The 13,110-nt window shown below is 42.3% G+C and overlaps 1 protein-coding gene across 1 annotated transcript in view; it reads left to right on the top strand.

The window, feature by feature from the left end:
* LOC126209898 (visual system homeobox 2-like) overlaps nucleotides 1–13,110 on the top strand; it is a 608,517-nt gene that overhangs the window by 288,301 nt on the left and 307,106 nt on the right. The gene's annotated exons all lie outside the window — the stretch shown is intronic.

Raw genomic sequence — 13,110 nt, 5'->3', positions numbered from 1 at the left:
AGCGAGATCCTGTACCGATAATTATAAATTACACAAAAAAAGACAGTTCAGTAGGGAAACACACATCGCATTTATAAACCTAAAGAAAGCCTTCAACCATGTAGATAGGAAAATCGTACGGAACGTATTACACAGGAGTGGATATCCTCAGCAAATAATAAAGCCTATATGAAGGTACAAAAATAGGAATAAAGACTAACCGTGCTATATCAGATGGCCTAGCGAGAACCAAGGGATTCGACAAGTGTGTAACTTATCGCATATTTTTTCTTAATGCATACATTGACGGTATGGTTTAAACACGGAAACAATAAATTAATCCGAGCTTGAAATAATTACATAACAAGTTTTTTTAAAAACGATGCTTTTCGTAGACGACCTTGCAATAGTACAGTATAGCGAGATTCCGCTACAAAGATATATCTATAGATATATAGACTGAACTAGATTGCTAAAGAGTAGAATACGAAAATATCCATTCCAAGTACAAAAGTGATAGCTTTCAGAGGGACAAAACTGCTGACAACTAACATCATAAAAGGAAACAAACCTATTTCAGTTACAATAGGTTTGTTTATATATAAATCTTATGCTACCAGTCACGATTTTCTTTATTTACTTTTCGCACGACGCGTTTCTGTAAATGATTCCTATTTTCAAGTGCAGTTTTTGTGTGTATAGGCTATTTCTGTTGATGTTGTCAATGTGTGAGATTTTTTAAAAAATCGCTTGTTTCTTATATTGCAGTAAAAGTTAACGAAATGAAGCAGACTCTCACAGATTGACAACATCAATGAAAATGGCCTAATACACACAAAAACCACACATGAAAATGGGAATCATTTCCCGAAACGCGTCGTGCGAAAAGTAAATAAAGAAAATCATGACTGGTAGCAGACGATCTGTATATAAACAAACCTATTGTTTTCACAGTCGCAGGCTTCCAAAAACCATTTATAATGGATCAAATCAGATACTTCAGTTAACTTGGAAATATTATAAACTACCAGACTAAACTAGACATTGACAACAAAATGCAGTAATATAAAATGATATGTGGAAGAATCAATAGAACATTGAAAAATAAACTGAGAAAAGACACAAAAATCAAGTTTTTTGGGGTAATAGCCGCGTTGCTATTTGGAAGCGAAATCTGGACGACTACAAAAAAGCAAGAACGTAGAGTGTAAGTGGTAGAAATTATATTTCTAGTAGGAGTTAAGGGCTTTACGAGATTATATAGACTAAGAAACGAAGACGTAAGAGCAGAGCTTAAGGTATATCTTATAAGTGAGAAAATCACGTCTAATCAACAAAACTGACTGAAGAGTCAACAAAAAATACCAGTTTCAACACTACCAAAGAAGCGTTAAATTTTAAATCTTTAGTTACAAGATCAATAGAAAGATCAAGAAAAAGATGGCTAGATACTTAGAAGCCCGGTCTAGACCATGACGAAAGAAGAAGTACAAGGAGAACAAGAAGAAGAATTTACAACTGTGGAGATAGAGTCGTAAGTTAACGCTTTGAGTCCCGACAATATGAAGAAAATATATAATTTTACAATTTTTCACGTAATTAAACTTTCTTATCACTATAAGCAACAAATACGAGAAGAAATTAGCAAAAAGTAAACAGTGAATTGTGTTAAGGCGGTGGCTGTACTTTTGGAATGTAAATATAAAATTTCTCGCAAAACTAATCTTGCGAAAAGTAAACGATTAGTTGTTTTAAGTTTTACGGAGGTGGTTTCACTTTGGACCCATTGGGACAAACAGTTTTCAACCGCACATCATTTTGCGTGATATATTTGAAAGCAAATTCTCATTTTTACTATTCAAAATCCCTTACCTCGAAACTTCCATGAGCTCATAACTAAACAAAGAACAAATTATAGTCCACAGTAACAATGAAAAATGGGCCACAAATTTAATAAATTTTGTATCACGGCTGCTTACTGTCCCTGTGGTTTCATTTCGGTAGTACTCATAAAAGCAGTAGCACACACTCGAATGTACGTTACAATAACTTGCATATACTTACTTTCACTGTTAGTCATCTCCTCAATATATGAATAAAACCACATGTCACAACCTCCTACAGTCACGTAGCACAATCTGCACGCCGCCTGTTGCGTTGAACCCTGTAACTGACGGTTAGAATGCACGACATTCATAGAACCACCTCAGTGTACCACTAGAAATCTCTCTCCTGCCATAGCATCGGTGCTTTCATGCGGAAGGCACTGGTACTTAAAAAAATTAATAAAAAGGCAGTTTCAGGCAGGAATCACTGGGGCCCAGAGGTTTAACAGGTGTTTCATATTTTCATTCACGATGCCTCATGTGATAATATTCTGAGGTAATTCCTCACTTAGGAAAAAAGTTAAGGAAAGCAGTTAATTATAGGTGGTGGACACACATATAGATCTTGGAGGAATCTGTCTAAACATCTCGGAGTATTAACCACGGCCTCAAACCGCATTATTTCACTTATGAAACTGGTTATCGACTATCCATCAGAGCTTGCGCGTAACAGAGATATTCACAAGTAGATTTCTAGAAAGCAAATTGATCCGCATCACCCTTTAATGAATCTAACTTCGGCACAGACATGGGTGAATTATGCAATTGCAAAGCTCTCCGACAGAGTGCCTGTGGAAATAAAACGTGTGACAGGTAGCAGGAGCGTTTTCAATGTAGATTCAAGGTGTGTCTCCTTACCAAGTCCTTCTTCATCAAACAGAAATTTTGCAATAGAAATAGTTATTTATACAGAAAATAAGCCCGTAAATGGCCACCGTGTAGCCATATACTTTTTCTATCGTTTTTTAGCTGTATATAAAATAGTAAATTCATCTGGTTATCTGGGAGTCCTTCAATCGGGATGTTCAGACACCTGTTTGCAAGCTTGTTTCATTTAGACAACGTAAGCGAATATGGCTCTGAGCACTATGGGACTTAACATCTGAGGTCATCAGTCCGCTAGAACTTAGAACTACTTAAACCTAACTAACCTAACGACATCACACACATGCATGTCCGAGGTATGATTCGAACCTGCGACCGTAGCGATCGCGCGGTTCCAGACAGAAGCGCATAGAACCGCTTGGCCACCGCGGCCGGCGACAACGTAAGCGCCCGTATACTACCCATTAATCCTATCTGGGGAAGGGGAACTACACCTTACCACTACACCACCAAGTCCGACTTATGTATATATATATATTACATAGACGCACACACACACACACACACACACACACACACACACACACACACACACACACACACACACACACACACTAGCGGAGAAACCCGGCGTTGCACAAGTAGTTATTTTCAGCTGTTGCATACACGCTATAAGTAGGCTGTTTAGGTATTTATGTTGGTAACGCCACGTAGCGCTCTGTATGAAAATCACTGACTGTGCTGTGTACAGTCTGTGGCTGGTTTGCACTGTTGGAATATTTGCTATTGTAGTGTTGGGCAGTTGAATGTGAACAGTGCGTAGCGTCGCACAGTTGGAGGTGAGCCGGCAGCAGTGGGGGGAGAGAGACATGTGTCCGTCAGAAAAACGAAATTTGTAAGAGCGGATGTCATGAACTGATATATATATTATGACTTTTGAACACTATTGAGGTAAATACATCGTTGGTTCTCCATCAAAACTTTTCATTTGCTAGCTATGCCTATCAGTAGTTAGTGCCTTCAGTAGTCAGAATCTTTTATTTAGCTGGCAGTATTGGCGCACGCTGTATTGCAGTAGTTTGAGTAACAAAGATTTTTGTGAGGTAAGTGATTCATGAAAGGTATAGGTTATTGTTAGTCAGGGCCATTCTTTTGTAGGGATTATTGAAAGATTGCGTTGCGCTAAAAAAAATAAATAAAAAAAAAGTGTGGCTCAGAGCCATGTGAACCATTTCCTTTTGATGCCTAGAATACACGTAAGACTAACAAAGAGGGGGCAGTGGAGTAAAGAAATCCTCCAGTTCCCAATGTAGCACGTAAAACTGGTAGCATGGACTGTTATCGGGCTTCTCAGCAGTATGGGATTCCATGCCAAGTGTGTAACAACTGTGTTGTAAAACAGTAAATATCAACCACAAAACGGTCAATTTTTTTTTATTTTCGACAACCTGTTTCGACAGACAGGCCTATAGCTGTCACCTTATATCGTTCAAAATTTTTTTGTTACAAAACGTGTTCATTGTGAGTTAGAACTCCATTCCATGTTGTCATAATGATAGATAAAATATAGCATATTATGCAAAGTTTTTTCAGAATCGAAACATTTACAATTAAAAAGGACCTTGTCCACATTACACATTGCGATACATAGCGCTCACAGTTGATGGTTAACTCTTAAAAATCACAATATAAAATAAAATTATGACAAGATGGCACGAGGTTCTAACTCACACTGAAATAAGATTTGTAACAGTTTCTGAAGACCAGAAGATGACACTTTTATCTGTCGAAACTGGTTGTCAGAGATGAAGAAGAATTCATACGATTTTGGCTATATAAATTTTTTTACCAGGTAAAAGAGATCTCTCCTAATTTTCTCAAATGGCTCTGAGCACTATGGGACTTAACATCTGAGGTCATCAGTCCCCTAGAACTTAGAACTATTTAAACCCAACTAACCTAAGGACATCATACACATCCAAGCCCGGGGCAGGATTCGAACCTGCGACCATAGCGGTCGCGCGGTTCCAGACTGAAGCGCCTAGAAACGCTTGGCCACACCGGCTGGCTAATTTTCTCAACATGAGGAAATTCAATAATAGGACAGTCAGTAACTGCAATATAAATTTTTCTTTTGTTGTAATTGACAGTAAAATCTGCACTAAAATTGGTGATGATGTCAAATTTATATTGCCATCTTACCCGGATCTCCGGGGTGAGATGCCTAGTACTCCAATTTGTAAAAATCTTGCTATCGGACATAAAAAGTTATGATTTTGTCACATGCGCCGGTTTTCAATTTGAAGAAACCTTGTCAAACGTGTCAGTAGTTTCGTTTTGAAAATATTAAAATTTTCTACCAGTATTTCAAGTAGCGCAACTGACCCGATGCGCTGTAGGTATGTTCGACAAGATAGCGATAGAAGTAGCTTGAATCAGAGGCGACAGCAGAAAATCTTCTGCCATGGCCTACTCTGATACCTTTTTCTCAGGACTAGCACTGATAGTCCTGCAGCACTAAGCGCCGGGGAGAATGGCTCTGAGCACTATGGGACTTAACATCTATGGTCAATGGCTCTGAGCACTATGGGACTTAACAGCTATGGTCATCAGTCCACTAGAACTTAGAACTACTTAAACCTAACTAACCTAAGGACATCACACAACACCCAGCCATCACGAGGCAGAGAAAATCCCTGACCCCGCCGGGAATCGAACCCGGGAACCCGGGCGTGGGAAGCGAGAACGCTACCGCACGACCACGAGATGCGCGCCGGGGAGAGCTGTCGTCTGTTGCCGTAGTGGCTAGTGATGGTACGGACCCTGCCAGTGGAGAGCGACGTGTAGCAAAGCCTTCTAGATACAAGGCCTACGCACAGCGGCCATATTGGCACGTGACGTCACAAACTGTTGGCCGTCTTATCTTCAGTCGGCAGTCCTGTTGGCGTGTATGTTGTGTTGAAAGTGTGTGACACGTGAAAGTGATATGTATTTCATACAGTATTCGCCTACAGTTGTTCAATGTATGGGATACAAGTGCCGCGTTCCCTTTTTCCAGGGAAATTATAAATCCCAAAAAGGCATGAAAGTGCACGTGTTTCGATTTCCCAAATGTGTGAAGTTGAGAAATCGCTGGATTGCAGCTATTCCCAGACAGTAATTTGTGTCAGTAATTTGTAGCTTGTTATTTGTTTCCATTGCACCACATTGGCCAATTGTTTTTAAAAGCAGTTATATATCTTGTACCAGTATCATTTGTTTCTTAATTCTCGACCATTGCTGCGAGGTTAATACGAAGCTGGCTGCGAAATGACTCTCATATTTGCAACTATTGTCACACAGAATAGTTATATCAATTAGTGTGACTCGAAAATGTTTAGTATTCCTTATCATTCTGTGGTGTGCGTACTGTAAGACCTTCGGTACACACACCATCAGATTATTTGACTTGTCGCTCTAACGAAGTAGGCGAGTGTCAGCAATACGTCTCGTGGTCTTATCGTGGCGTGTTTATCTTCTGCCGTTAGGTCAGACGATAGAAATGCCACTTGCACGCTTAGAGTAACAGATTGACGGTGACCAACTTTAAACAGAACTTGATTAATTTTTCTCACACATTTATTAATATAATAAAAATCATAGATATTACGTAACTTGATTCTGGATGCTGTTTACAACTGACAATCTGAAGTTCCTTTGGTCTTGGTACGTTAATCTTATTCTCACATATCTCTGATACTTGACAAAGTGTCTATACATTTCTCTTCATAGCTATGTACGGGAATATGATAATCTTATTAGGCGCAGACTAATGCAGACTGACTAATCGGAGGTCTGTACACTCGTTATAATACCTCGCACATTCAGGTATCACTGCGCGAGTGTGATCCGCGAGGAGAAAAGGTTCTACGTTAGCAGCAATCTCATTGGCTGCGTTACATATTAATACGCGGATCGGCGGAAGCAGAATTTGGTCCGTCTCTAAGACAGCGCCATCTCGTAGTGCAGAGACGGACGAACGCTGCGCCTGCGCTGTTGTGCTTAGCGGGGCGCGCTCTAGTGGGAAAGTTGTGTACGCGCTGACTACGCGGAACTATGTACACAACACATTCCTACCAGATTATTGAGTTTCCAGCAATTTTATTTGGAAGAGTTACAGAATGATTTTGTTCAGTTTCACATATACAGCTATTCGGAAATAATTTCAGTTTGAGTAAACTATCTTAGAAAATTACTTTAATGAATTCAGTGTTCGACAGATTAAGCAGTATAGAAAGCAGAATTTCGAGGTAAGTTCATTATGATTAAATTAACAGCACTCTGTGACACAAACTTCAATCAAGGATATAGGTGAAACAATCTTTTCATGTTAAAGGTTCTGGAGAAACAGGGAAATAAAATACTTATTCGAGTGTTTTGATTTATTAAAGATGATGCCAGGAGGTGCTCCATTTCGCCAAATGATCTGAGTTTCGTGTGACATCAGAAAATTTTGAAGTGGAGAGGAAATTTTACGAAAATAACCAAGTAAACAAATTCTTAAATTCTGTTGGAGTTCCAGCTGCTGTATTTAAAAGTGAAAACGTCTGCTTGTTGTTGCATATTGCCGATTTTTTAGTGCAAGAAAGTACCTCTTGAGGCAAAAGACAGAATTTAAAATTACAGTTTGTATTCGAGCCTAGAAACGCGTATTTAAGGCAAATCGTCAAAATAATTTTACATCTTGAAATAACATCGGGCAGCTTTGTTCAATTACTTTACGCTCTGATATAAATTTCCATACTTTCATTACAAGGACATGTAGAAGAGGAAAGCACGAGAATCTCTATGCAGTCTCAATTCTAAAACTCGTCAAGTTCGTACAGCTGAAGAGTGCTTAAAAGGAGCGTTCCGATACAGACTGGGCCATCAGTATGTGACGTCACAAGTGCGCGCGCAGGCCTGTAGTCTAGGTGTAGCGACTCCCGGATGGATCTGCGCGGTATGACGGGACCGTTGACGCAACCCTATCGCGGCATCTGCTCCTCGGCGGATCGCGGAGGAAGTGGGCCGGCTTCCACGCCCCGGGCCATTGTCGCCGGCGCCAGTGTTTACAAACAGAGGCGGGGCCACGGACCGCGGGACACGCCCCCGGGCACACCATTCTGCCGGGAGCGCTTTTCTTCCCTTTTCTTCCCTTCCGCTTGACCCCTTCCGTCCCGTTCCGTTCCATTTCGCCGGCCCCCTTTCTTTCCCCTTTCCTTCCTTTTATTATTATTTTTTCCTCCTTTCTTTTCGCGCCCGCCGGGCTGCCGGTCCATTGAGCGGTGTCACCTCGAGCCTCCCGCCCTCTTGCGACCTCTCACGTCACCTCCCGGCACTCGCGAGGCCCACATCCGCTCCTTGACGCGCCAGTCAGTCCAGTGCGAGACGTCGCGACGAGTGGAGCGCCGTGCCAGGGGAACGCCGGTCCGAGGTACAGGTCCAGCTTCCGCTGCCTTCAGCTCACTGGGACACGCGGGTCCCTCTGATTTCGGCGAGCTTCGGCGTCTTTCCAGGATTTCTTCAATAATAGAAACCCCTACTTTGTCTTGGACGGCGAGTGTTCATCAGACACAGGGGTACAGTCAGGAGTGCCACAGAGAACTGTGAAGGAACCCCTCTTCTTTTCTGCATACAGAGACGATCTGACGGTGAGCAGCGATCTGTGACTTTCGTGTCTAGCAACTAATTGAAGGCAGCTTGCTTATTGCCACACGCGTTTCGCTTCTTTTATTTGTGATGCAACTTCAATGACGATTTCCGCATGTTAACGCATGCATGTGATCCTGGAGATGTATTCGTTAGTTTCCATGCTCCACTAGCCGGTTTCTGGCGTTCTTTCACCCACATTTGTCACATCGCATATCTCTTGCACTTTCCAGTTTGTGATATGTGTGGTGTCACCGCCAGACACCGCACTTGCTAGGTGGTAGCCATTAAATCGGCCGCGGTCCGTTAGTTTAGGTCGGACCCGCGTGTCGCCACTATCAGTGATTGCAGACCGAGCGCCCCAGTTGTACAGCCGACTTTGCTAGCGATGGTTCACTGTCTACATACGCTCTCATTTGCAGAGACGACAGTTTAGCATAGCCTTCAGCTACGTCATTTGCTGCAACCTAGCAAGACGCCATATTCAGTTACCATAATTACTTCAAGAATATATTCTGAACAGATAATATTGTGAATCATGTACCATCAAGAGCGACGTTCACCATTAATGGATTAAATTTAAGTATCAAACTTAATACGTCTGCTTTCTGAATTCTCATTCCTTGTCATGTTCCAGACCTCACGTCAGTATAGTTCTTCCCTCCTCACGCTAGCCTGCTTGAGCTAAAACGCGTGCATTTCGGCCTCCACTCGTAACACGGTGTTGGCTCTTCTGCTAACACAAAAATATGCTGGAGCGTGGAAACTAACGAATACATCTCCAGGACCACACAACTGAGTTAACGTGTGGAAATTGCCACTAAAGATGCTTCACAAGTAAAAGAAGCGAAACGCGTATGGCAATAAACAAACTGCCTTCAATTGGTTACTTGGACAGAGTATACCTCCACGAATTTAAAGCAACTGAGGAAAGGCGGAAACCAGAAAAAATTACGATAATCGACGACTCTTTGGTGGTCATGCTGTAGAGTACGAGGATGTATCGTAGTGGAGTGGCTGTATCGTGCAGGGTGACTTGAATAGAATTTCTGTTTTATACGCATGGAATGTATCACAGTTGCGAATATGGACAACCATCGGTTGCATAATGGAGTGACAACAATGAAAATTTGTGCCGGACCGGGAATCGAACCCGGATTTCCCGCCTATCGAGAGCGGTCGCCTTACCTTTTTTTCTTTTTTTTTTTTCTTTCGTTGTTGTTCATCGTTGCGAACGTCACATGACATCCGGACGAGTTCGTTTGTTGATTCTTCCACTCAGTTTTTTTATTACAGTGGCCAACCAGCTCTCTGACCGAACACGCTGAGCTACCGTGCCGGCAGTACCATTAGGCTGTCCGAGCTCGATTCACGGCCAGACCAAAGCTTTCATACCTCGCCGACCATAAGCGTACAGCCTGCACTCTACATTTATTAGTCCTATGTGTATTCCCGTACAGGAGGCATTTTAACTGAAAGTTGCTTGCCCGATACCGGCGGATAAATACGGTATTTCAGTGCCTGTCTTCGGACATGCATGGATCACACTTCTGAACAACACAGGCACTGGAATATCGTATTTATTGGACGACTATCGGGCAAGCAACTTTCCATTAAAGTGTCTTCCCTGTGTGGGAATATACGTAATGGATGTACTAGTGAAGGTTGTAGACACGTGGTTGACGGCAAGTGGAAGTTTGCCCGTGAAACGTGCTCGGATAGCGAAATAGTAAGACGACTGCTCGCCATAAGCCGGAAATCCAGGTTCGAGTCCCGGTCGGGAACAAATATTGTTTGACGTCATTCCATCGCACAGCTGACGTTTGTCCATATTCGCAACTACGAATACATTTCATATACTTCATAACAGCTGTATTTGCAACAGTGTCTTTTCCTTCCGGAATCCATGCATAGCGTGCTTCTGGCCAACAAAGGCACTGTAGTATCGTATCCAATTTCTATTTGGTGTCATGAATGGCAACTTACGCTAAATGTATAAAAATGTAAGTTGCGCAGGAAAAGCGATCCCGTAATGTTCGAATATAGGATTACTAGTATGCTGCTTAAGCCAGTCAGGTTGATTGTATGGGCGTAGAACTGCAAAACTGTATTAAGGAGATCGTGCGTATCACGTCGTTTATTGCGAGAATTCTAGGAAAAGTGCACCTCTTCTATTTCGTGTATAGATTATTAGTACGACCCAGTGCTGAATACTGCTCAATGTTTGGGAGAAACACAAGATTTGATTAAAGTAAAAAATTGTTTTCGGTAGGTTCTATCAACACGGGTGTGTTACTGCGATGTCTCGTGTATCTGAGTGAGAACTCCCGGAGGGAAGACGACGTTCTGTTCGCAGAGCACTGTTGAGAAAATTTATGGAACCGGTATTAACGGCTGACTGGAGAACGATTTTGCTGCCGCCAGCGTCCATTTCGCTTAATGACTGCGAAAACAAGATAAGAGAAATTAGGGAAGCATATAGACAGTCGTTTTCCTCTCGCTCGATCTGGGACTGAAACGTGAAAGGGAATGACTGGCAATGGTATAAGGCACCCTCTGCCGCGCACCTTACGGTGGCTTGCGTAGTATTGTGTGCAACGTAGTCGGGCAGCCACTCGAAAGCTTCTACTGTGGAAGGGCTTAGGTCACTACGATTCCGCTTTCGGAAAAAAACAGGGATAAAAAATCATGGCACGGGATCCGTTTTGGACCAGATGGCACCGACTGAAAAATGAAAAACGAAAAAAATGCAGGGTAGTCAGCAACCGTCTGAAAAGCTTGTATGGGCGTTGTAGGTAAGGCTGTGCTGATAAATTGTTGTTAAGAAAAAAATTCGATGTATTGCGCCGTTTCCAACTTAATTAACACTGAAGTTAGCCAATCAAGTCGTTGTGAACAAAAATTCAAACACTTGCACGAGCAAAAATGAGGTAATATACAGACATGTGTGCTTGATACTACGGTATATTGATAATTTTCACTTATGGACCGTCTGACAGCAACTGAATAAAACACAATTTTAGTGCCATACGCGTTTCGCCTTTATTTTCTGCAAGGCATCATCAGTGGCAGGTTGCGTAGACAGTTTCTTACATATTACGCTCCTGTTGCATTTTTGGTGTTGTTCTTCTTCCTATGAGCGCCAATTTGCTGTTTTTTCCGCATTCCACAGCACTATGCACTGAACGCTTGTTTTGAAACATTAAAACAAGCGTTCAGTGCATAGTGCTGTGGAATGCGGAAAAAACAGCAAATTGGCGCTCATAGGAAGAAGAACAACACCAAAAATGCAACAGGAGCGTAATATGTAAGAAACTGTCTACGCAACCTGCCACTGATGATGCCTTGCAGAAAATAAAGGCGAAACGCGTATGGCACTAAAATTGTGTTTTATTCAGTTGCTGTCAGACGGTCCATAAGTGAAAATTATCAATATACCGTAGTATTACGCGCAACTGAGGACAGGACCACAAAAGTTGAAGATGTGTGCTTGAATTTGCGCAAGTGTTAGACTCCTCACTACCAGTAAAATTTGACATCTTCAGAAGTGTTAAATTTAAGCCAGCTGAGCAAAAGCAAACAAAGAAGACGTTTGGTGACACCACCTATTTGCGTAGCTGCTTGAATTTGCGCTCAAAACGACCTGATTGGCTAACTTCGACGTTAAATAAATCGGAAGTGGCGCGAGGTATCGACTTTCTTTTTTTTTTAAAAAAAGGAAAAAAAAAGGGTCCAGCACAACCTCCCCTGCAACAGTGTCGCAAGTTTTTCAGACTGTTTCTGCCACCCTATATATACATGTCAGGTACGCGACCTGAGTTGAAATCGAAGAATTTTTAGTGTCAATCAGTTGCAGATGTGTTGCTTGCAGAGGTGTCCTGCTATTTCTGGCGCTGGCCAAGCTACGCGAGGCCTGCCTTTAGGTCACATTGACCTGCTGGAGGCGTATATTTTACTGCTTCTTTCCCCTTGGCAAGGGGGTTAAAGTTGTCGCTTGACTTATACGTTATTATTTTATATAATAGTAACTGTGAAGAAGGGAATAGATAGATCAGCGGATATGCCCTCGAACCTTGAAGAGGGTGTGTAGTGCAACAGTGCCCAAACAGTGAGTCGCAGCAGACCACCTGAATTACAAACGACTGGTCCTATGCGGCTGTTTCGCTTTATATTTCTACACGTTACTGCGCGTATAAACCATCGCAGGTTGCGTATTACTTGATTTATTTGACAAACTTCGTTCTGCCGACGAGAACGCCTCAGATACTCACCGCCCTGGCGTCATCTAATTAAAGGTTTAAAGCCCCGCTCAGCGTCACCGCTAACACAACCACTTCATGTTGACGGCGAAGTCAATCGGAGCTTTAAACGTCTAAAGTGTTGACGTCTGGGCAGTATATGGAGACGGCGTCGTCTGTGGAGCGAAATTGTCAGGTAAGTTAAGCAATACGCGACCTGAGGCGGTTTACCTGAACAGTAATCTCTAAATGTCGCCGTGTCCCCCCCCCCCCCCCCCAGGAATTGCCTGCATTTCTTAAACCTCTTTACATTGATACTGCGAAATATTTGTGTGATGTGATTGACTTCAATTGTGACTGCTTAATCACGCAGTCGAAGGATAGCACGGTTTTACGTTCCGTCAAATGCAGTGCTTTACAATATTTTGCGGCAGGGTGAAACTTCATCAGTTTCTTCCCTGCCTCACACCGTGATTTCATCGTAATCCAACAGAAGAGGTGGTTTAGCATAC

This window comes from Schistocerca nitens, chromosome 10 (assembly GCF_023898315.1).
Source record: "Schistocerca nitens isolate TAMUIC-IGC-003100 chromosome 10, iqSchNite1.1, whole genome shotgun sequence".
In the NCBI taxonomy this organism is placed as follows: domain Eukaryota; kingdom Metazoa; phylum Arthropoda; class Insecta; order Orthoptera; family Acrididae; genus Schistocerca; species Schistocerca nitens.
The sequence above is the reverse complement of the archived record's forward strand: the minus strand, read 5'-3'. Positions and strand labels throughout refer to the sequence as shown.